Source organism: Peromyscus maniculatus, chromosome 7 (genome assembly GCF_049852395.1).
Source record: "Peromyscus maniculatus bairdii isolate BWxNUB_F1_BW_parent chromosome 7, HU_Pman_BW_mat_3.1, whole genome shotgun sequence".
NCBI lineage: Eukaryota > Metazoa > Chordata > Mammalia > Rodentia > Cricetidae > Peromyscus > Peromyscus maniculatus.
In genome coordinates, this window is record NC_134858.1 from 22,822,276 (window position 1) to 22,844,111 (window position 21,836).

A 21,836-nucleotide genomic window follows, 5' to 3' on the forward strand; every position below is an offset into this window, starting at 1 on the left:
CTGAACCCAGACCAAATAAAGATGTTTACTGACAGCCTAATAAACAAATGGGCCCCATTGGATGTAACCTTGATGAATGGAGCATCCAGGTGTTTTCACTAATGGCAATAAGCACTACAACCCAAAGTATTTCTGTTTCAAGTATAATGCATTATTAGGCCATTAGAGGCTGAGCACAGAGGACCATTTGGACACAGCCCTATCAATAATGCCGCTTCCCAGCCTGCATTTAGGCCCAGGGAATTAGTCATCCTGATATTCTATTTAATAAAACCTCAAGAAGAAGCATCAAAAATCACATTACATTTTAACAGGGTTACAGCAGCCCAGGAGAACCACAAGTTTAATTTTCATAAGAGCATTCATTCCTCAATTATGTCAAACATGAAAATGTAAATGGAAAATTTAATGCTAACAATATCCCTCAAAGCACATTGGCAGGTAAGGCGCATTATGTTGAGTGGATGCTGGCTGCATATCAAGCAGCCCCAGAGTAAGGCTGAGGGGACCGAGAGGAGGGGCCTGCGGGTCTCTTGGCTGCACTGTCTCTGGAAAAGCTGCAGCTTCGAAGGCAGGCGTGCAGAAGCTCCTCCAGCAGCACCGTGGAGCTGAGGAGTCCTGGCGGATGGTGGGGTCTCTGGCGCCCGCTTGGGGTGTTTCCTTGTGAGAACTGAAAGCTTAGCTGACTCGTTCAATCTGGCAGCAGCTGGACGGCAGGCAGCAAGTCATCCCAGGACCCCAGCAGAAGGCAGTCTCCAGGACACTATCAGGAATGTCGTGGGGTGTGAGACAGGAATGTCTGTTTTAAACAAAATTTCATGTTAGCTATGCACGCCAGGACAAGACCTGTTTTCTATCCAAGACTGTAGCCAACGGAAGGGCATGCCATTTCTGTCTGTAGCTGAAGCCACTGACAGCAGTCACCAAAGGGTTTCACCCCCTCTCTACAAAGAAACCAATTTCCGAAGAAGCCGATGATGGTTATGTTTATAAGTGTATCTGTTTGTACAAATATATGCTAAAATTCAGGCATTAGGTCTGTATTGATACACAAAAGAAGGTAGTTAAAAGACTATACACCAAATTACTAAGGTTATCTAATGATCCTATATGACTTATGTAAGCAAAACAATAACACAATTAACTATAAATCCCAAATGGACGGACGACATCTAGACATAGACAGAGCCATCTCTCTGATGACAAGTACTTGTGCCATTCCACAGTTGATCTGTGCCGTAATTAAATCAAAATCTTCATGTGGGAGCAGAAAGCGGGCCCAGATAGAAAGAGAACAATGGGATAGGACAAAGCCAGATGTGCCCCTGGATGAAGTACACATCACAAGCGGCACAAGGCTGGCTGCCCGTTCAGGAGAGCCCAGTGACAGCCGCCCTGGAATGACACTCCGGCCAGATTTGAGTAGTCATTTGCCAGATGGACATCAGTAAAGGTCATTTCCCGAAACAGAGGCAGCTTGTGCAAATCACATCAAGTCACATGATTTTCAAGATGTACTATTCTAGAAGGTGAGGGACCTCATGAGATGGAGAAGGAGGCAGGTAAGTGGGGGGGGAGGGGCACCTCAAAGCTTGCAGGCTGTATAGATCATAGCTACAAGTTAGACTGTATTGCAATGCCTGCGTATCCCGATGAGGATTTATTATTTAATTATTTAATGGGGATCTATTATTTATTATTTGAAGACCATCTTGTGACTGAAGGGCCAAAATGAAAGACAGCAGAATACAGGCAGAGACCAGAAAGGGAAGGGAAATGGTGCCAGTGAAGAGAGAGATGAGGGTGCAGGGTGGGGCTGTTCCCAGAAAGCCAGCTGGAAAGGAACACGTGGAAGAAACCGTTAGGCCTAAAACCATTGTAGGCATTGGTTGATTTGGACGAAGGGATGACTGTTGGGATGCAGCTTAGGAATCGGGGAAGTGGCCAGGAAAGCACAAAGGGCAGGGAAGGGCGGGGGGGGGGGGGGGAGTGAGGTGGAGTACTGAATTAATTTAGCTATAAAAGCTATAGTATAGACAGTTAAGTTCCAAGTTTTGAAACACTCAAGAAATGAGTTTGGTGGACCCTGTCTCAAAAGGCGGGAGGGGGCCACGGGAAGATCCATCTTCGTTTCTTCTTTACATTTAAACTCCCAGTGCCGCTGCCTCCCTCACAGCTCTGCTTCCGCGTCTCAAAATCTGCAAAGTAAGAGCCTTTTACTTCGGAGGGAGCCGAAGTGAAAATGATAAGGAATGGGCAGAGCGAGAAGCAGCGAAGGCGGCCGAGAAAGAGAGGAGCCCCAGAGGTGGCAATGCGGTTGGGGCTGTGTGCTCCGGACTCGGAGGGCAGCTCTAGGGGAAAGCGGGTGAGACGCTCCTCTAGTCAGGGGCGGATTCCCGCAGGGAAGCAAGCGTCTCAGCTGAGGCACAGACTCTCGCAAAGGAGAGAGAATCCCTGTGCACAGAAAAGCACAATCATCAAACACGGAGGTGCTGTTAGCATACGAGAACACACGGCCCACTGAGATCCTTTGAGTGACTTAAAATAATGTCAAAACTGGAGTAACTCACCAAATACCGGGAAACTTTATGGGAGCCTACTACCAAGCTAGGCCTTAAGAATACTAAGGCAAGTGTCAGGAAGCCATTCACATAGCCTTCCAGTGTTCCATGAAGGCTGGGAGGGTGGGGCCTTACATGTTGAGAAGAAACCAGGGCTTATCAATTTCTCTGGGAGAGGGTCTCACTGACCCTGAACTTGTGATTCTGATTCTCAATTTCCTAGACAAACTAAAGAGGAAACTCCTCAGGTAAAAATGGATCATGACCCACCCCCATTTTCAGCTCTCTCTCTCTCTCTCTCTCTCTCTCTCTCTCTCTCTCTCTCTCTCTCTCTCTCTCTCTCTCTCTTCATGACTGCAACCTACAGCAAATATTGTCATGAGAAATGGGAATTTCAGCCATGGCAACCTTCACCTCACCTTGGTCGTGCTTGCCTCTCCCTGTCAGCACGGAACATCTATCACATGCTGAGTGTCTTGACTCTGCTTTTCTCTCTGCTGTTAGCATCACAAAGGCAGAAAAGAAATGAACTCACACAGATGCTGTTTGTCAGCTGGGGAGAGGGTGATGTGGGTAACCTAGGAAAGGGGTTGTCAGGGCGTTTCCACGTGGTGGAGCTGAAGACAAGACAGATGCAGGCCCGATGGGCCAAGCACAACACCAGCAAAACAGGAAGACATTTTAACGAGGATCTTCACATTGGGTTACTGCCGCTTAGTCTAGGACAGTAAGCGCTCGGCCTTCCTCCTCATCAACTCTCTCTTCCTCTGTCACTGCTAAGTTAGGGCCACTTGATGAGAAGAGATGGGGTAAGAGCAAGGACAGGCTGCCTTACAACAGAGCCAAGTAGTAAGATGGAAAACAGCTTTTGTGGGGCTTCAGGGACCACCTCTTTTCCAGGCCTCCACCTTCCCAAGTAGAGAAACTCGGACGGTTGGCTCTCGTGGCCATGCCCGCTCCAGAGAGGAGGAAAGAGCTCCTGACTGTATTGGGAGCAAACCTGTTTCTGAGGCCTGCTTGGTATCTCCAGTGCCTGGCAAAGGTCTGGACCACTAGAAGCACTGTGTCTATTCTAGAAAACTGCAAGGTGATGGCTGACAAGGTTGCAAAGGGACACAAAATAGATCTATGATGTGACACTAGATGTCCACCAGTCATTAGCTTCTATTGGCAGGTGTGTCTAGGATGTCCTCTGGAAGATACTCACAGTAACGCAACTCACACACATTCTGAGTGAGAATCAAAACATCAGGAGAAGAGGGAGCAGGGATAAGAAAGGAGGGGTAAGGAGAGAGAGGAGGACAGAAAGAGAATATGAATCACATACCTGGGCCTTTTTGTGCTGAACCTTAAGTTTATAAGAGCAGCACTACCTCATCTTCAGAGTAATTCCATGTGACAATGAGAAAACAGAGTCCAAAAGGCCAAAGGCTGGGCAGAGCTCCTGGGCTGAGGCAACATGTCTGTGGCCACACAGCTGCAGGTCAGAGCCCACATTGTAGCACCTCAGGTCTGCTTCTGACTCTCTGGGCTTCCTGTTAACCCAGCTGGCCGCTCTGTTATTTGTGTTCTGTGTTTATAGTTTATAAACTCGGTTTAGGGTTTCGGCCCTGTATCACAGTAGAAATGTTTGGCTTTTTACTTGGGGCCCAGAAAATGTCAGGAGACTCATCTGCTGGGGCTGGAGTAGGACTTCCTGTGATCAAAGCTTCGCTGCTCAGTCGAGGCAGGGGCATGGATTTTGGAGAAGATCAGCCTTCAGTCTTAGCTCTGCCACACTTCCCTTCAAGGGAAGCATGACATGAGATATTTTACTCCTGAGTCTCAATTTCTCAATCTGGAAGATGGCTCTGGTAGTTGCCACAACCTCGTTAAGTTGTCAAAAATATTAAAATAAATCAAGCACTCTTGCATGCGGTAGACGAGTCAGCCCCCAAAGAAGGTCTGTTCCCCTCCCTCCATTTGAGAAAATTACAGGGAGCAGTCACAGGAGAGGGCACTGTACCTCACAAACCGTAGATAAGCAGCGGCACTAATGTGGGTACTGAGTATTAAAGCCAGGCTTCCTTTCGGCTGGGGGCCGGGGTGGGGGGGATGGCAGCTAAAGCCAGACTTCCTTTGGGAAGGAGGTCTCTTTCTTATTGAGTATCAACTCTTCAGAAGAACCTGCATAACTCCAAACTCTTTGGGGGGAAAGGGGCTTCTGTTATCAGATTTTTTTGAGCTACAGACATTTTCTCCTCACAAACCAGGTGATATGTTTACCCTACAGCCAAATTACTAAAAGAAAATGAGACTCTCTCAACAAGAGTGCCACGTTCTAGCAAGCAGAGCTCTCTCGAAGCCTTGCGAGTGGGTGTCTGATTGAGAGCTTGCAGCAGCCGGACTGGGGCATTCAGGTTACTCTGAGTTGACTCTTCTCCGGTGTGTGGAGTCATTATCTCTGTGGAGGAGATCCAGCTCTGCCCCCAGGAAGCTAACTCACTTATTCTGGCCCAGAAGACTGTTGTGAATCAGATAATTCCATTAGCTGCCCTGCAGTGCTTTTCTGGCCTCGAATGATAGCTCTGGGAACTTAAAGCCCACTCCTAACTTTGAAGACCTGCAATGGCTTATGCCTCAAGGCTCAGCCTCCGAAGTGTCTGTGCCCCAAATACCACCACTTTGGATTTAAACAAGAATTTTATTCTGTCATTTTCAGAAAAATAGTGAGTGCTGTGAGGACATGGATATCACTGTTCTCTTGTCCTTCAGCTGGAGAATGATTCCCACACACCCCAAGTTATAGAAGAGATGATAAAGTACACACACAGAAACCCCAAAACATGTCTGCAGAACAGCAGCCACTCAATGGATACATACTTGGCAATGAACAAGAAGACCATGTTGCAAGAGGAATCATGGAGCTGTACTTAGTTGGAAGACCTACCATTATTGCTGTATGTGCTATCTATCAGATATTACTTTCAGTAGACATAGACCATTAAAATGTATAGCCAAGGAAGACTGCATTTGGACATGTCTGTTACTGTTATAATCAATATAGCAAAATAACTGATAGGAAACCACTGACGAATATTGTGCCCATTTTATGGACGGACAAGCAATATTTCATAGGTGAAATAATTTGCTGGAGTAATTCATAAGTACGTAAGGAGGTATTTGAACAGTATCTTTTGAGTATACACTGCTTGGTGGGTACTTAACATACATTGGTTCTTTTGAGATATGAGCTCATAATGAAGCTGAAGATTATCAACCTGGTTTAACAGTGGAGAACAAAAGCTCGGTAAATATTCAAAAGTGTCCAAGGGACCCAACCCCACGTGATTCTAGTTGCCAAGCCCATGTGCTTTATTTTGACTTTGGAATTTTGAGCTGTGTGCATGCTGCCTGAGCTTTGGAAGAGGGTCTTCATGTGTCAGCGTCCTAAAGCTCACGGATTGTGTTCATCTCTGCACTCTTCTGAGGAATGTCACAGTCCCAGCCACCAAGTAAGCACTCAAGAGACTCAGCACTGCTGTGCTCCCTTTAGAAATGCGATTAGCCTGGACTCACCTGTACTTACGGTGGATGACAGTTGTTATCTCCAGGATTCCCCAGAGAAATAGCAGAACCAAAAGGATAGGTAGGTAGAAGACAGACAGGAAGATTAATAGATATTTAGATAGAATAGAGACAGTATAGATAGATGATAGAGATAAAATTGATGAGTGGTAGACTAGAGATAATGTGGACAGAAGATCTAGAGATAATATAGATAGATGATAGATATATAGGTAAATGACAGATGTGCCTATGTTTATGTCTGTGTGCATAGACATATTGTTGTCTCATGTGACTACAGATGTTGGCAAGTACAATCTACAGGATAGATTGATAAGCCAGAGATCAAAGGAAAGCTGACATACCATTCAAGTCATAAGACTATCTGCTGTGGGATTTCCTCCCTCCTGGAAAAAGCCAATCTTCTGTTTAATTCAGGATATCAGCTGGTTGGGTGAGGTCCACCTACATTGCAGAGGGCAATCTTTACTTGGGGTCCATCAATTTAAATCTTAATCTCATCCAAAAAGACTCTCACAGAAACATTGATTAAAAACACCTTAGTGACATATATCAGAAGATACAAATAAATGAAAAGATACCATGAATTCACGGACTAGAAAAACATACTACTGCTAACATATCCATACCAATGAAAGTCCTTTCCAAAGTCAATGCAATTTCCATCAAGATTCCAATAAAAATTTTCACAGAAATCAAAAACAATCCCAAAACTCACATGGCACCAGGAAAGACTACAAATAGCTAACGCTATTATGAAGAAAAAGAATAAAACTTGAAGTACTGAAGAATTACACTGTCTGCTCTTAATACATACTATAAAGCTATAATAGCCAAAACAAGACTTAGAAATTGCTGAAATAGAGTAGAGAGCTCAGAAATAAATCCTCATGTCTGTAGTTAGCTGCCAAGCACATACATATGTTCCCCCAACAACTGATATTGTAAAATGGGGTATCTACATGCACAAGAAATAAACTGGGTCTTTATTTTGTCCCATATACAATAATCAGCTCAAAATGGATTAAAGACTTCAACCTAAGACCTAAAACTATCATGTTCCCTGGAAGCTTTGCAGGCAAAAGCATGTTGGCATAGGTCTTGGTAAAGTATGCAGACATGACATCAAAAACATAAGCCACAAAGGTAATACAATCAGGGACTACATACATGTGGCCAAAGGGTACATAAAAAACTTCTCAAAATCACTAATAATCCAAAATGCAAGTCAAAGCATAAGGCATTGCCTCACATTGGTTAGAATAACTTTTATTTCAAAGACACCATAGGACTGGAGAGATGGCTCAGTGGTTAAGATAATGCGTTGCTCTTACTGAAGACTCGGGTTCGATTTCCAGCACCCACACTGAGGCTCACAACCATCATTATAACCCCAGTTCCTGGGAATCCAAAGCCCACCCATGACTTCCTAAGGCACTAGGCATGCACATGGTGCACATACATACTTGGAGGTAGAGCATTCATACATGTAAAAGAAAGTAAGTCAAAAGAAAAGACAACATATCAAGTCTTGATAAGGCTGTAACAAAAAATTGCCTATTTCACTGTGGGTGGGAGTGTAAATAAATACGTGCCACTTTATGGAAAACAGTACTTAGTTTTCCAAAAACTGAAAAAAGAACCGTCCCATAATCTCACAATCCCACCACTGAGCAAGTATCCAAAGGTGTGGTGGCAGAAAGGTCACCTGTGTAGTCAGAGAGCTGAAAGAAAAAGACAACGTGTCTCCTGGGTCCACGTCAGCTGGGAACGTGACACCAGCAAGCCAGCTGGAGATGACTGAACTCCCCTGTGCCCTCACGAACCCAGACCAGCATGCACACTGTGCCCCACATGTTCTGTGTCTTCATACCAGTCTCTGGCTTCTCCACATTGTGTAACACTGTCCTCCCCAGGAACAACCATCTTTAGGAAACTGAGGTAACACAATGGAAATGAAATAACTGTAAGAAAGTGCACTCCTGCCATTCTGGGATTTAAAACCCCAAAAGATGGTGGTTTGGTTTGTGGAAAATGTTCAGTTTAAGCTGGTAAAAGGCAAAATGCTGGAGCAGAACGCTGCAAGGGTCAAAGTTCCCACAGTAGAAGTTGCTGCAGACAGCTAGTCCACAGTTAGCTCCAATCCAGTCAAGCGGGGTGATAAGCGAGGGACAGCCCATGCAAACCATAAATCTCCCTGTGAAGAGGCCTTTTATCTGTGTAAAAAAAAATCTAGCAAGGAAATAGGTAATTCTAAAACAGTAGCCTGGGGCATTTACTATCAATAACTGAGTTTTCCAAAGGCGTAGCATGAGTTAATTGAGTGCTCACTTAGAAGGCTGAAGTTACCTCCACATCACTTCCACCCACTTAAGATTGAGAAATCACAATGTTCCCAATGAGAAGCATTGTATAGAATAGGTGTATTGCTGAAGTAAATCTGCTCAAGAACTGCCAGACAGTGAAACTCTACCTGTTCCAGTACCATTTTGCAAACAATAAGTCAAGTAAATATAATTATAACATGAGAACGTTCTCAGTATGGAAGTTCTCATTGTATATAATGGCCTGGCCCATAAATCAACCACCAGTCTAGGGATCTGCTCTACAGAAGTTCTCACTAAGAACTGTGCAATAACCTACATACAAATTGTGTGTGTGTATTCATATTATTTGCATAAACATATATATTTATAACCTACACACATCCAAGTGCTTCTGGGAATCCTCTCTCATCCTCCTCACAAGGTATGACAGGGCTAAATTGGTTACAGCCAATACCTCCGAGGCTGCATTTTGCTATGTTTATAAACTTTTTTTAACCAGTACAAAAGCAGAGTTAAGGCATTCTCAGCATCTGGTAAAGAGAGACCAGGAACTTTTTTTAAATTTCTTTTATTTTTTGAGATTATAATTTTCCCCTTCCCATTTCTCCCTCCAGACTCTCCTATATTCTCTTCCTCAATCTCAAATGTGTGGGCTCTTCCATCACTAATGATTGTGTCATACATACATGTAGATACTTATACATTCCTAAATACATAGATACAACCTGCTTAGTCTGTATAATGTTATTTACATGGAGTTTTCAGGGCTGACCATTTGGTACTGGATAATGGCATACTGGATAAGAGAGCACACACAATGGGTGTGCTCTTCCCTGGGGAAAACAATTTCTCCTGTTCTCAGCATTCCTTACTCATCTAATTTTTTTTCTGTAACATTAATGCCTTTTGGTCTTTCCCCCAAAGTCTGACATATCTGTTGTTGTCCTTGTTCAGCTCATGTTTTGGCAGTCATGTTGGTAAGACTTTATGGGTGTCTCTTCTGACATTCCTAAGAGGCACAATCTCACAGCAAACTCCTTGTTCCTCTGGCTTTTACACTCTCTCTGCCTCCTCTTTCCCAATGTTGCCTGAACCCTAGAAGTGGGTGGTATATTGTAGATGTATGCCTTGGGAATAGGCTCCACAACTCTGCATTTTGATTGGTTGTGGTTTTCTGCAATGGCCTCTGTCTTCTGCAAAAAGAAGTTTTCTTGATTAGGGATAAGGACTGCACTTCTCTGTAGAATATGGACAAATGTTTAGAATGTAGGTAGGGATTATGTTAGTTTAGTGAAGTGGTAGTTATAGGGTCTCCTCCAAGATCCATGACTTCACTAAGCCTGGGTATTTGGCTAGGCTGCCAGTACAGGAAATGATTTTCCTCTTGTTGAGAAGGTTTGGGGGCCAATCAAATTGTATCATATTTTCATTATCCGTGCATCTGTTGAAGGACATTTAAGTAGTTTCCATTTAGTACCTGTGGAGTAGGCTATCAAATTCCTTGAGCAGATGCCCAAGAGTGGGATAGCTAGCTCAAGTGGTAGGTTTATTTTTAGTTTCTTGAGAACTCTCCAAACTGATTTTCAGAGTACACCAGATTGCCTCACTATGACTTGGATTTGGAGTGTCCCCACAAAAAGCTCATGCATTAAAGACTTGGTTCCCAGCTGGGAGCACTGATAAGGGGTGGTTAGGTCATGAATATATTAATCTTATTAACAGATTAATCTTACTTACCTCAGGCTCAGAAATAATGAAGCCAAGTGATCATGGCTAAAAGTTTGGAAACCACAGCCAAGGTAAATTATTCCTTTCTAAGATTTTGTCACAGTGGTGCAAAGCTAACATGTGCCATGAGACACCTTAGTCACCACCCCTAGCCAAGGTTGGGCCTACCAAGTCCCTCGTTTCTCTTGCTGCTTTCCAATGATTTAGCATTTGTACAGCTAGCTGGCAAAGAGCTCTAGGGTTATATGCCTGTGGCCTGGGTGTTAGGAACTCTTTAGAGGAACTCGGATGGATAATATTGGAGAAAAAATGTTCAACCAATAACACCAGTAACCACACAGAAAATTAGTATCTACACAGCTCGAGGCCTAGGACTCCTTCAGTAAGTCCCACTTCGGCATGGCTTTCCTGCTTAGTTTCATCTATCCATACTGTGCTATATGAATTGGTGAACTCAAGACCCTATATCCTCTTTCCACTCATTGCTGCCCCTAACCCCATCCTCTGGCTTCTTCTCTGTGGGATAAAGCTTAAGCCTTTCTAAAGGATATTTTGTAGGTGCCCTGGCTAACAGGGGCTGTCACTGTACCTGGTCACATTTTGCTGCATAAGTTGGTCTGGCCTGTTTCTCTTCTCTTCCCCTTGAGAGTCTCCCATGCCAGCAGAGGTGAGATGAACTCTGCTCCCTGGAGCAGGCTCAGACACCACTTTTTTCTCCAATCATGGAAGCCAGCAGTGTGGGCAGCTCTGTTGACCCTGGACAGCCTGTTTTCCAATTCAGCCTCTTGGATGTCATCACCTCTCCCTACTTTTCCTCCTTGTTTTCTGTTGCTATGATAAATACCATGACCAAAACCAACTTGAGAAGGAAAGATTTCATTCCATCTTCCACTTTACAGTCTGTCATCAAGGGAAGCCAAGGCAGAAAGTCAACTCAAGATGGAAACTGAAGCCGAGACCATGAAGGACTGCTGCTTCCTGGCTTTCTCCCACTTACTCAGCTTCCTTTCTTCACAGCTGGAGCCTAGCTGCCCAGGAATGCCACCACCCCACAGTAGGCTGGACCTCTTTCATCAGTTAGCAATCCTTAAAATACCACACAGACAGACCCTCAGGACAATCTAATGGAGGAAATTCCCCAGTTAAGGTTTCTTCTTCCAACGTGTCTCTTGATTTTGTCCACTTGACACAAACCACCAAGGCCGCTACTATACAGGTTGAAGTCAGACTACAGCTCTGGCCCACAAAGTTTACAACAGAAACAGAAGTCTTCAGAACTGGGGGGGGGGGGGGGGCTTGCACTCTCCACAGTCCTTTCGGCTCCTTGATGGTGCGTGTGCACATGTGTTTTACGTGGACAAGAGACTTTTCCTTAGATGGAAATGGTAAGACTGATGTTCAGTTTGCGATTAGAAGAAGCAGGGACTGCCAGCCTTTCAGTGTGCTTTGATGCCGGCCTCTGCATCTAAAAGAGCCTCTCATAGTCCCAGCAAAGACCCAAAGGAAACTCCCCATGAATCTCCCTACTTCGTGCAAGTGCAAACAGTGAGAAGCAAGTGCTAGTCCTTAGGAAAGGAGCTCTCAGAATCGTGTTCACACTGGAGTGATTTCCCAAGAAGGCCTTCATTGCTCAGGGAGCATTTGAAAGGCTTACTGAGTTCCTAGTGGAAAGCTTATTTTTGGGAAAAAGCAGAAGTCCCAAAGAAAGGACACTCACAGCAAAAGATGCACATCTAGCCCCCACGAGACCGTGACCACCACAGTCTCCTAGATTGAAAAACCCTAGAATGCTTTACCCCAAACCAAAGAGCTTAGATGCGTAGTTCTTGGACTGCTTCTGTCCTGTCCTGCTGTCCTACAGTTACAGAGATTTCTCCAGCCTCTCCACAGCAGATAGACACCATCAAGTGGGCAAATTTATGCCCTTGGACTTATTAGTCCTAGTATATGCCCCATGCCGTCTTTACAGATGCACTGAGTAAGACACATTCCTCAGTTCTGAGACTTCACACAGACACAGGCCTGATAATATCAGCAGGAGCAAAACAACACCAGCACTGTGTACAGAGGAGTATCTCCCCGTGTCAAGCATGGGAGTCTGTGATTAATTTGTTAGATCATTTGCAAGGCTTGTAGAAAAATCAAGGCCAAGGTAACATTGGTAAAGTGTGTGCTTAGCATTCGCAAGGTCCTGAGTGAAATTTCCTGCCTGCACACAATACACATACACACATATACACACAAAGTCAAGCCAATTAACACATTGGGGTTTGGGGTTTTTTTGTAGTACTTATTTATTTTATGTGTTTGGGTATTTACTTGCATGTATGTCTGTGAACCACGTGTGTGCAGTGCCCATGGGGACTCTAAGAAGGCATCAGATCCCCTCAAATTGGAGTTACAGACCATGGTTAATCACCATGTGAGTAGAACCAAACCTGGGTCCCATGGAAAAGCAATAAGTTCTCTTAGAGCTAGCCCTGCCCCTCATCAACCGTCAGTAGCTTGGGTCTGGGAGAGAATCCCCTCTCACCCCTGCCTGTTGCCACCTACCACAGGCTGGAGAGCTGGTTCTGAAAGTGGGAGAGTTAGTCCCACCCCTCACCGGCTACAGCACTTGGGAGAGCAGGCCCAGCACCTTGCCTGGGTAGCATGGAAGAGCTGGCCCTGGGGACATGGGTACAGGAGAGCTGCCCCCCACCAAGGATGTGAGAGCAGGAGAACTTGCCCCATGTCTTGCCAGCTGTGGCACTAGGGTGAATTAGCCCAGCCCCTCTCCAGGGTCATGCTGGAGAGCTGGCCCTGGTGGTGTGAGCATGGGAGAGCTAGTCCCACCTCCTTGCCAGCAGAACTGGTCCTGCCTCTCACCTGGGCAAAGCAGGAGAACTGGTCTTAGTAGCAGGATGCAGGAGAGCAGGCAAGCTGACCAACTCAGTTACCACCCAGGCCCAGGTCCAGGGCTTTGAGTGGGTCCACCCCAACATCTACCCCATCCATGAACTGCTGAAGTGTGTGAAGGGGTCGGTCCTATAGAAACAAAGCTGCAGGATCTCCACGACACAGGTCAACAACAGGATATCCAAGAAGAGTCTGTGTGCAGATCCAGTATTGCTAGTGTAGCAGAAGCCAGAGGCCTCAAACCAGTCCAGTGACTCACTGCAATGAACATTTGCAATTACAGCTGTTTGGGCAAAACGGTAGACTATGTGACATACTATGACACATCGCAGCTTCTACACCGATACTTTGTTTTGTTCTGCTTTTTCTTTCCTTTTGTGGGAAAAGTTGCAAGGGCAGAGGGTGGATATGGAGGGACAGAGAGATGGGTGCGATTAGGATGCAGGATGTGAAATCCTGCAAAGAATCAATAAAAAAGTTTTTTTTAAAGTGCTCCTAACCACTGATCCATCTCTCTAGACCAAACACATTTTAAGAAATGTCTAGAGATGCAGAAGATCCTTAGAATTAATATAAAACTGGCAATATTATTTCTAAAAATCCCACACTAGAAATTGTGTCCTGACAATCACTGAAAACTTAGTAATTTTATTATAGTATATTCATTATGGGATACATATTTTGGATGGTACAAAGGAAGAGGGCGCCAAACCTAGGGCTTATCCATGTTAGGCAAGCCTTACACCACTGAGCTGCATCCTTAGCTAGAGGATGCCTCTTTCTTAGACACAAGCATGGGAAGGAACAGGCTTGGAGGTCAGAGATGGAGCTGTAAGTTCCACTACCCCAGCCACGCCTAGGTCTTTGTGTTGACCAGCCCTACCCCAAAGATGACTTGGGCTCCAACCTCTAATCTTTTCATTAGCATAGAAAAGACTGTCATTACTCCTGAGACTTCAGATGTCTTAGAAGCTTGTCATGAGTCAAAACAAAAATGTTCCTTTCACTGATGACATGGAAACTCATGGGACTTCTAGAAGCTCTGTGGCAGAAACTGGGGGAGGGGTGAAACAAATATTTCTTCCTATGTCGCTTACTATGTGGATACTATTAAACATATACGCATTTCTGCAGTAAAACCCACGACTGATACTCAAGCGTCATAAAGATCTAAATAGGCTGCTCGGTACAGGCTGGGTTTGCCACTGTGGGTTGACAGTTCTCAGAGACTTCTCAGCATTCTTGCATGACTGGTCTGCCCACTGCTCTCTTCACAGAAGATTGGGTAGTAAATACATGACTTGGGAGATGGAGAGACTGAATGTAATATAGTCCATGTCCCCTCCCCAGTGAATTCCAGGATTGTAAAGTTTAATGACACCTCCTTCCTCAGAGATGTCCCAGGGGAGGGCTTAGCAAGCCTGTGGGCAGCTTCCTTATAAGACCAGGAGGTTTTTGAGGCTGTAGTTCCCAGCTCTGACACAGATCCTCTAGGAATGCAGAAAGCCACTCTGACCCACATGACATCACCCTAAGGAATTTAGTGGGGCAGGGTTGGCAAAGGGGACGATTATGGCATGCTGTACCACGAGCTAAAGACTGCCCAAATCCACTTGGGGACATTGTTTTCCTCTCTGACAAGTAATCTTCAGTAGTCCCTTCACCACTTTGACTGACAGCTGCCAAATGACTTATGAGATTTTATGTTTCATAGATTTGAAGATTTTACAATTGTAAATGAAGCATTGTCCTTCGTTGATAATGACTTATCCTTTTTACTTTATTCTGTCTAACCTCTCCCCGTCCCTGTCTGGTCTCTTTCCCCTATCTGTGTCCTTTTATCTGTTTGTCCCTCTGGGTTTGACCAGGGTCATTGTGTGGTCTTTGGATTGCAGCTGTCCATTGCTGTCTGTTGTGTGCATCCATGGTCACATAACTGAAGACAGTGGGTCCCTCTCCGGAGTCCATTAGTGGCCTGTAATTCGGCAGTAAGGCCGAGGGTCCCGTGAAACCCTACCCCACCTGTGACTACCTGCTGACACGGCCTGTCTTGTGCAGGCCTAGCACAAGTATCGAGTTGGTTGTGTCATGTGTAGAGGGTGGGATTATGTTGCCTTTCTCCCTATCTTCAGGATCTTATGTTCTCTCTGTTCCCTCTTCCAGAATGATCCCTGATCCACGGAGGGATTAGTATAAATGGCTTGTTTACAATTAAGGTCCTCATCGATCACTTTTTCTTGACATCTTGGGCAGCCTGGATTCTGCCTTCACTATCATTCACTACAAACAGAAGCTCTTCTGGCTCGGGTTGAAAGTAGGTATTTGTGTAGATATTTTGAAGGCAGTTATGTCTACTTAGCTAAATAAATATCAGTAGTAATATTCCCCATAAGGGCCTATGACCTGCTGAAGCATTAATTTGGGGGGAGGTGGGAGGGAGGGAAGGGGGCAGGATCACAGTTCCAGGTATAGGGTCCTTTCTGTGGAGCAGGCCTCAAATACATTCAGAGAGCAGTTGGTTACCACGGAACAGCTGTCTACTATTACATATATGGGTACATCTTGCCTGGCAGATTGGCGTTGTAGTTTGTTGAGTTCACAACTGAACAAGAGCAATGTTGCCTCTGCCCACCCGCCCCCGCCCCGCCCCTCCTCACCCCCACTGCCTGCTTATCACTTTCCGAGGCTTTGAAAGTGAATCTCAGATTTTAACAGCTGTGCTCATTCAGTCTAGGGCAGACCTGGTCTGACAGGTGCTAATTTTGGGAGAAAAGCCTGCCAAGGGTTTGAACTGAATGTTCATGCTCCAAAGACAATAGAGAGAAAGGGGCTTGGCTAGGCTGTGCTTTTCCAATCAGACATTCCTCCTTCCCAAGGGAGAGGCCAGGAAAAAGGAGGCCAGAGGGATTATGCAGTAGAGCCTCTTCCACGACGTGGAAACAGCAAGAGTCAGCAGAAAGAATTCTGTCCCTGATCAGAATGCTAAGGCTGGCGGAAACCAAATTCCGTTCTCCGAGTCTTCAGCCTCCCAACCATGCTTCTCGACACACTAGCTCCAAGAAGCAGCAGCTCCCTCAAATAACTCACTGCTCTGAGCCTCACCCGCTGGCTACAGAGATCTGAAGCCAAGGCTAGACCATCTCCCCTCTACCTGTACATCTGGTAGAAGCCACAGTGAGAATCAATCTAGCCCTACAGTCGGCTCTCCAGGGTCCCCCGTCCCGACTGCCTAGGTCTTTGTCTCTTGGTAAAGGCAACAACAGGCTTCATCCCTAGAGCTGTGGTTCTCATGAACCTCTAGCCTCAGCTTCTGCCTCCTTCGTGGAAGTTCTGAGGTTTCTTCACACTGACTCCTGAGGAACTTAGAAAACGACTCCAACTCCTGCACAGAGTTTCAGTTTTATTTTAACAAAACTAGAAGTGACACCCTTTGAAAGAGTCCATGTTTTCTGAGTGGTGACCAGAGTGAAATGCCCCTAAGCGTTCACTATGAACCACAGAGCACAGAGGGCTTTGCAGGAACTGTGGCTTACGTCCACACGGGAGAACAGGTGTTATTCCCACTCCCCTGGCAACCTGCGGCTCAGTTAAATTAACCCAGCAAAGGACACACAGCTCCACAGTGCCCAGTCCTGGGCTGGAGCAGGATTCTGTGGGTCCTGTAAGCTCGGCATGGCTTCCCCTCCTCCTGCTGTGCTTGTGTAAGGGTTTATCAGGAGAACCCACTGCTGATGCTTGCGGATCTCTTGCTCTTCTGACTTTGTTTCCTTGTCTGTAAAATGGAGCTGATGCTTTCTTACATCTAAAAACCACAGGAATTTAATCCTGTGATTGTAGAAATGGGCAAATTCAAATAAAATAGAAGATTATAAATGTTCCTGCAATTGCTCATAGAGTGTAAAATACAAATAAATGACATAATTTCCATTCCTGCTGCTGCACATCGCCCCCTGGAGAGGTCGGTGTCATCTTAATTCTCCCCTTGGTGTTAGCCCAGCCAGGTGATAGCTGACACACTTTCAGTCTACCACCCAGCCTTGAGGGTAAGGAAGCCCTGGCCTTCCAGCCTGTGGAAAATGAACCAGTTGGTGTTCACATTTTTCATTCCAGAAATAGCCATGCCTTTCCAGTATGTTCTGGGTAGTGATATGAGGCTGCCGTGTTTTGATTTCAGGAGCAGTTATCAGCACAGAGCAGGCAGAGCTACATAATTCCCCCACTTAGCAAACACTCTCCCTCGGCTGGCTGCCTGAGTCCAGAAAGAGGAAATATTTTAGGAAAGCCAATGAGTCATTTTGTTTTCAAAATATATGCTGACAGGGGTCTGGAAAGAAGAAATAGGAATTCGGTTTGAGTCTAGGAACAAGAACCATGTAATCTCTGTTGCGTACCAGACACAGAGTAAGGCATGCTTCCCTTCTCTGCCTCCCCCTCAACTGGGAAGGGACCCCCATCCTCTGACTTTATTGCATACAGTAAAGGAGCATTTGAAGAGCTAAATGCTCTGACAGGTATGAATGCAGGTGCCATGTAATAGGGCTGGAGTCCAGAGTCGCCTTGTACATCTGAGCCTGTTCTCAGCTGAATGACCAGCCAGATGAACAAAGGACAGAGAAACTGCCCAATGCCGGTGCTTCACACTTTCTTCAAGTGCTCAGGGATATAGCATGATCTCCCCAGATGTTTTGAAAAGCAGTAAAGTGGTATTGACTTTTCCACCTCACCATGCACAGCCCTGAGCAAGACCTTTAGAAACAGACACAGCTACCCAACCTCCTAGAGCTCATTTTGTCCTCAGTTTCTCAAGTGCTTGTACATATGATGATGCTGAAATATGGAAGATGGACATTTCGGGGCAAGTCAGCCAGTTACTAGAGGGCGTGCACCTGAGGCAGTGTTAACACCTGGCCAGCCTTGGTGTTAGACCAATGCCCTCCTGGGAGGAAGGTGGGGCCTTAAAACAGGAGCCACAGGTTCAGTGGTCCTGTCCCTGTGACCTCCAATAAACACTCCACCACAATTTTCCTTGCTAGAGAAAAGTTAAATGTTATTAGATGAAAGAATGAGAAAGGCAAAGAAAGAAGAGAGTGAATCATCTTTGTGGGGAGAATGGAGACACAGATAACTGTCAACTCCTTTCTGCAGGTAATGGTTTTGTTGTAGAAAGTCCAAAGATTGTGTGATACAATCTTTCAGTCATTAATAGATGGACAGATGCATGGATGGATGGATGGATGGATGGGTGAGTGGGTAAATGGATGGATGGATGGATGGATGGATGGATGGGTAAATGGATGGATGGATGGATGGATGGATGGATGGATGGATGGATGGATGGATGGATGGATGGGTAAATGGATGGATGGGTGGATGGATGGATGGATGGATGGATGGATGGATGGATGGATGGATAGGTGGGTGGGTGGATGGATGGATGGATGGATGGATGGATGGATGGATGGATGGATGGACAGACAGATGTCACATCACTGGGGACTTACCATATGGTGGGCACTAGTCTGGCCCTCCACTTGCATTGTCAGGAATGGGGTTCTCATTCCAACCAATATTGTCCACACTGGTGCTTTTAAAGAAAGAGTTACAGAAAAAAATGGAAAATAAAGGCAAAGAAAGAAAAAGTAAGAAACCAAATTTCTGTTCATATGTGTGCATGTTGCAGATGTCGTGTTAGGTGTGTTACAAGCAGCACAGCAGTTCTCATCATAATCATCCAGCAAACCATGAATAAGCATGATCATCCTACCTGACAGATATGTGAGGAACTTCTCCATGATCTACTGCTAACCAACCAGCTCGCTGACTTGGTTTGATACTGATCAACTGGCAAAAATAACTCTACAAAGGCAAAGGAGAGGATAACAATTACTCTGGAAAAACGTCAGCATTGTCTTATATCACTGGGATACCCACCTTCATTGTGAACTTCAGCATATGAGTTCCAGGGTCACGTGTGTGTGTAAGTCTGTAGTAGCAATTCAGGTCAAGTCTCATCTATTAACATTTTTGAACTTATAATTGAAGTCTAGCAAAGCCAAGTCCCAGGCCTAAAATTCAATGCATTCCCACAGTGAATGCTCTGTCCCGCCAGACCCAAGAACAAAACACCTGAATTCTAGTACCCTACCCCCATTTCCTTTCAATCATTCTCTCCTCAGAGTAGCCATGCTTTGGACTAACTTCCAGCATTTTAAAGTTTGCCCATCTCTGAATTTTGTGCAAAGGAGAACAAATAACATTTTGTATGGCTCTTTTTGATCGATATCATTATTGGCAAGATTCATGCATATTGCTAATGGAGCTTTAAATGATTTCATTTTAGTGCATTGTTCCACAGCATATAGCTGTCTCATCATCTGTTATTATTCGTTTACTATTCAATTATTCATTCTCCTGGAAACACCTTTTGCATAGCCCCAGTTTTGAGCAATCATACAGTGTTACTGTGGACATGCTACTGTATCTGTTGGTTAACATGTGCCAGGGCTTCCGCTCCAAGGTAGGCACAAAGTCAAACCCTGGCTGCTCACACACCTCCTTTCCACTATTTTTGGTTTTCCCTACTCTTAAAAACTTTCCTGCAAGCCATGTGGGGGCCTTGATAAAGGAAATGGAGGTGATGAAACACTAGTTACCTGGCAATCTTTAGTGCTGTCATCCATGTCCCTGCTTGAATTGCTACTTCCTTAAAACAAATCCCTGCAAGGCTTGTGAATGCCCCCACAGCAGACCGCACCCCACGGAATAAAGCCATATCAGTGAAAGGACATTTGTAAACTGTGCAAAATTTGTCAGATAAAAACAAAAGCAGTTCCGAGTTTCAGACACCCAGTTTTCCGAGGACGTCTAGCTCCTGTTGTGTGGCTTCTTGGCTTCTGTTCTGCCCCATCCCACTGCCTCAGTGCAGTTTCTGGACTGTATGCCACATGTCCTCCACGCTTGCTGTTACACCCTGCTGTAGGGTGACTATTGCTGCAATGAAACACCATAACAGAAAGCAACTTGGGGAGGAGAGGGTTTATTTGGCTTACATATCCTGAATCACAGTCCATTGAGAGAAGTCAGGACAGGAACTCAAGCAGGGCAGGAACCTTGAGGCAGAAGCTGATCCAGAAGCCATGGAGGCAGAAGCTGATTCAAAGACCATGGAGGAGTGCTGCTTACTAGCTTGCTCCTCCTGGCTTGCTCAGCCTGCTTTCTTATAGAACCCAGGATCACCAGTCCAGGGATGGCACCACCCACAATGGTCTGGGTCCTCCCCCATGAATCACTAATTTAGGAAAATGCCCTACAGGCTTGTTCATAGTCCCTGATCTTTTGGAGACATTTTCTCAATTGAGGCTCCCTCCTCTCAGATGACTCTAGCTTATGTCAAGTTGACATAAAACTAGCCAGCACATCCACCTATGTAGTAAAGATGATATATACAGCCTGTCTGTAGTTCATATTCATTCCAAGGGAACATAGCCATGTTCATACTTTGCCTGGAATTCCACAAAAGACATGTGCAAAATGCCTCAATTAATACCTAGATGCTTATAATATGCTGAATATAAGTTTATGCTATGGAATGATAATAAAGTTCTACCTGCTTTTGTGGTTTGTCAGAGGCCACTAATTGTCATGTGGCTTCAAAAACAGGCAAGTCAAAGTGGTAAAATTTATAGCAGACAATAAGACGACTTGGGTAAATTGTAACTAGCTCTTGAAAAAAAAAAGCTGCTGAGGTACAAAAAGAAAATCAATTAATAAAACCTGAAATGAAGTGAGAATACGCTACTAATACCCTTAAAAAGAGGCTACCTGGAGTCATGTGCATGAACATGTGCTAACGGGAAAAACTCACAGAAACAGGTAATTGTGTGTGTCTATTATGTATGGCACCCATGTTGAGGAGTGGAAGGCAAGGTTTTGCACACACACTTCCTGAGGCAGGCACTGTAACGGTGCCGTTTAGCATTTCTTCCAATCAGTGCTTTTAATAAATCCTGCGTGAACTCAGTCATACCACAGATGGCCAATGGGCTTCTCTTACAACAGGACATACAGTTTGACACTGGGCTTTTGTCACTACAAAGGGGAGAAAAACTGCTTTGTGGATTTTTCCCTTCCATGCTTTTAAAGACATGGAAGGGTTAGGAGAAAGCCTAGAAAAGCACAGTTATATTCTGTTTAGAAAAGGCAAAATCTAGGGATTAAAAAAGGTACCACACTACTCACACTGCACTGAGCTAGCTTACCCATGCAGTGGGGCTCTGCAGGAGTTCTGCATTCATGGCTTAACCCAACGTTAGTCAGAAATAATTTTTTAAATTACATTTTAACTGAACATGTACCCATGTTTCTTGTCATTTTCTCTAAACAGAATACTGTAACTGAATGTATAGCCATGTTAGGTATTGTAAACGATTTAGAGTTGACTTAAAGTATATGAGAGGATGTTTGAGGAACAAGCAAACACTACACGTCTTACATATGTGACTAGCACTCAAGGATTTTGGTGTCCTAGGGGCATCGCTCTGGAACCAATTTTCTCATACGGAAAGACAATGATTTACTCAAGAGTCCTATGATGTTTTGTTTCCTCAGTTTGTGTTTCTGCCTGTTTTTCTATTTTCATCATAATAATTATAGAAACTTTCAGTAATTTTTTAAGTATACTTTAACTTGAGATAGATACAAACTCTAAATTATAACCGGAGGTCAGCAGATCATTGTACATAATTGAGAAGAACTA

The 21,836-nt window shown here is 44.8% G+C and overlaps 1 long non-coding RNA gene across 2 annotated transcripts in view; it reads right to left on the reverse strand.

Moving 5' to 3' along the window:
• Window positions 1–391: 391 nt before the first annotated feature.
• Window positions 392–21,836, reverse strand: part of LOC121830773 (uncharacterized) — a 44,407-nt gene continuing 22,962 nt past the window's right edge. For both annotated transcript variants that reach the window (XR_013052657.1, XR_013052658.1), the window contains exons 2-3: window positions 18,846–18,937; window positions 392–799 (exon numbers count right to left, since the gene is read on the reverse strand). This is a non-coding gene — a long non-coding RNA (uncharacterized LOC121830773). The remainder of the gene's footprint in view (window positions 800–18,845; window positions 18,938–21,836) is intronic.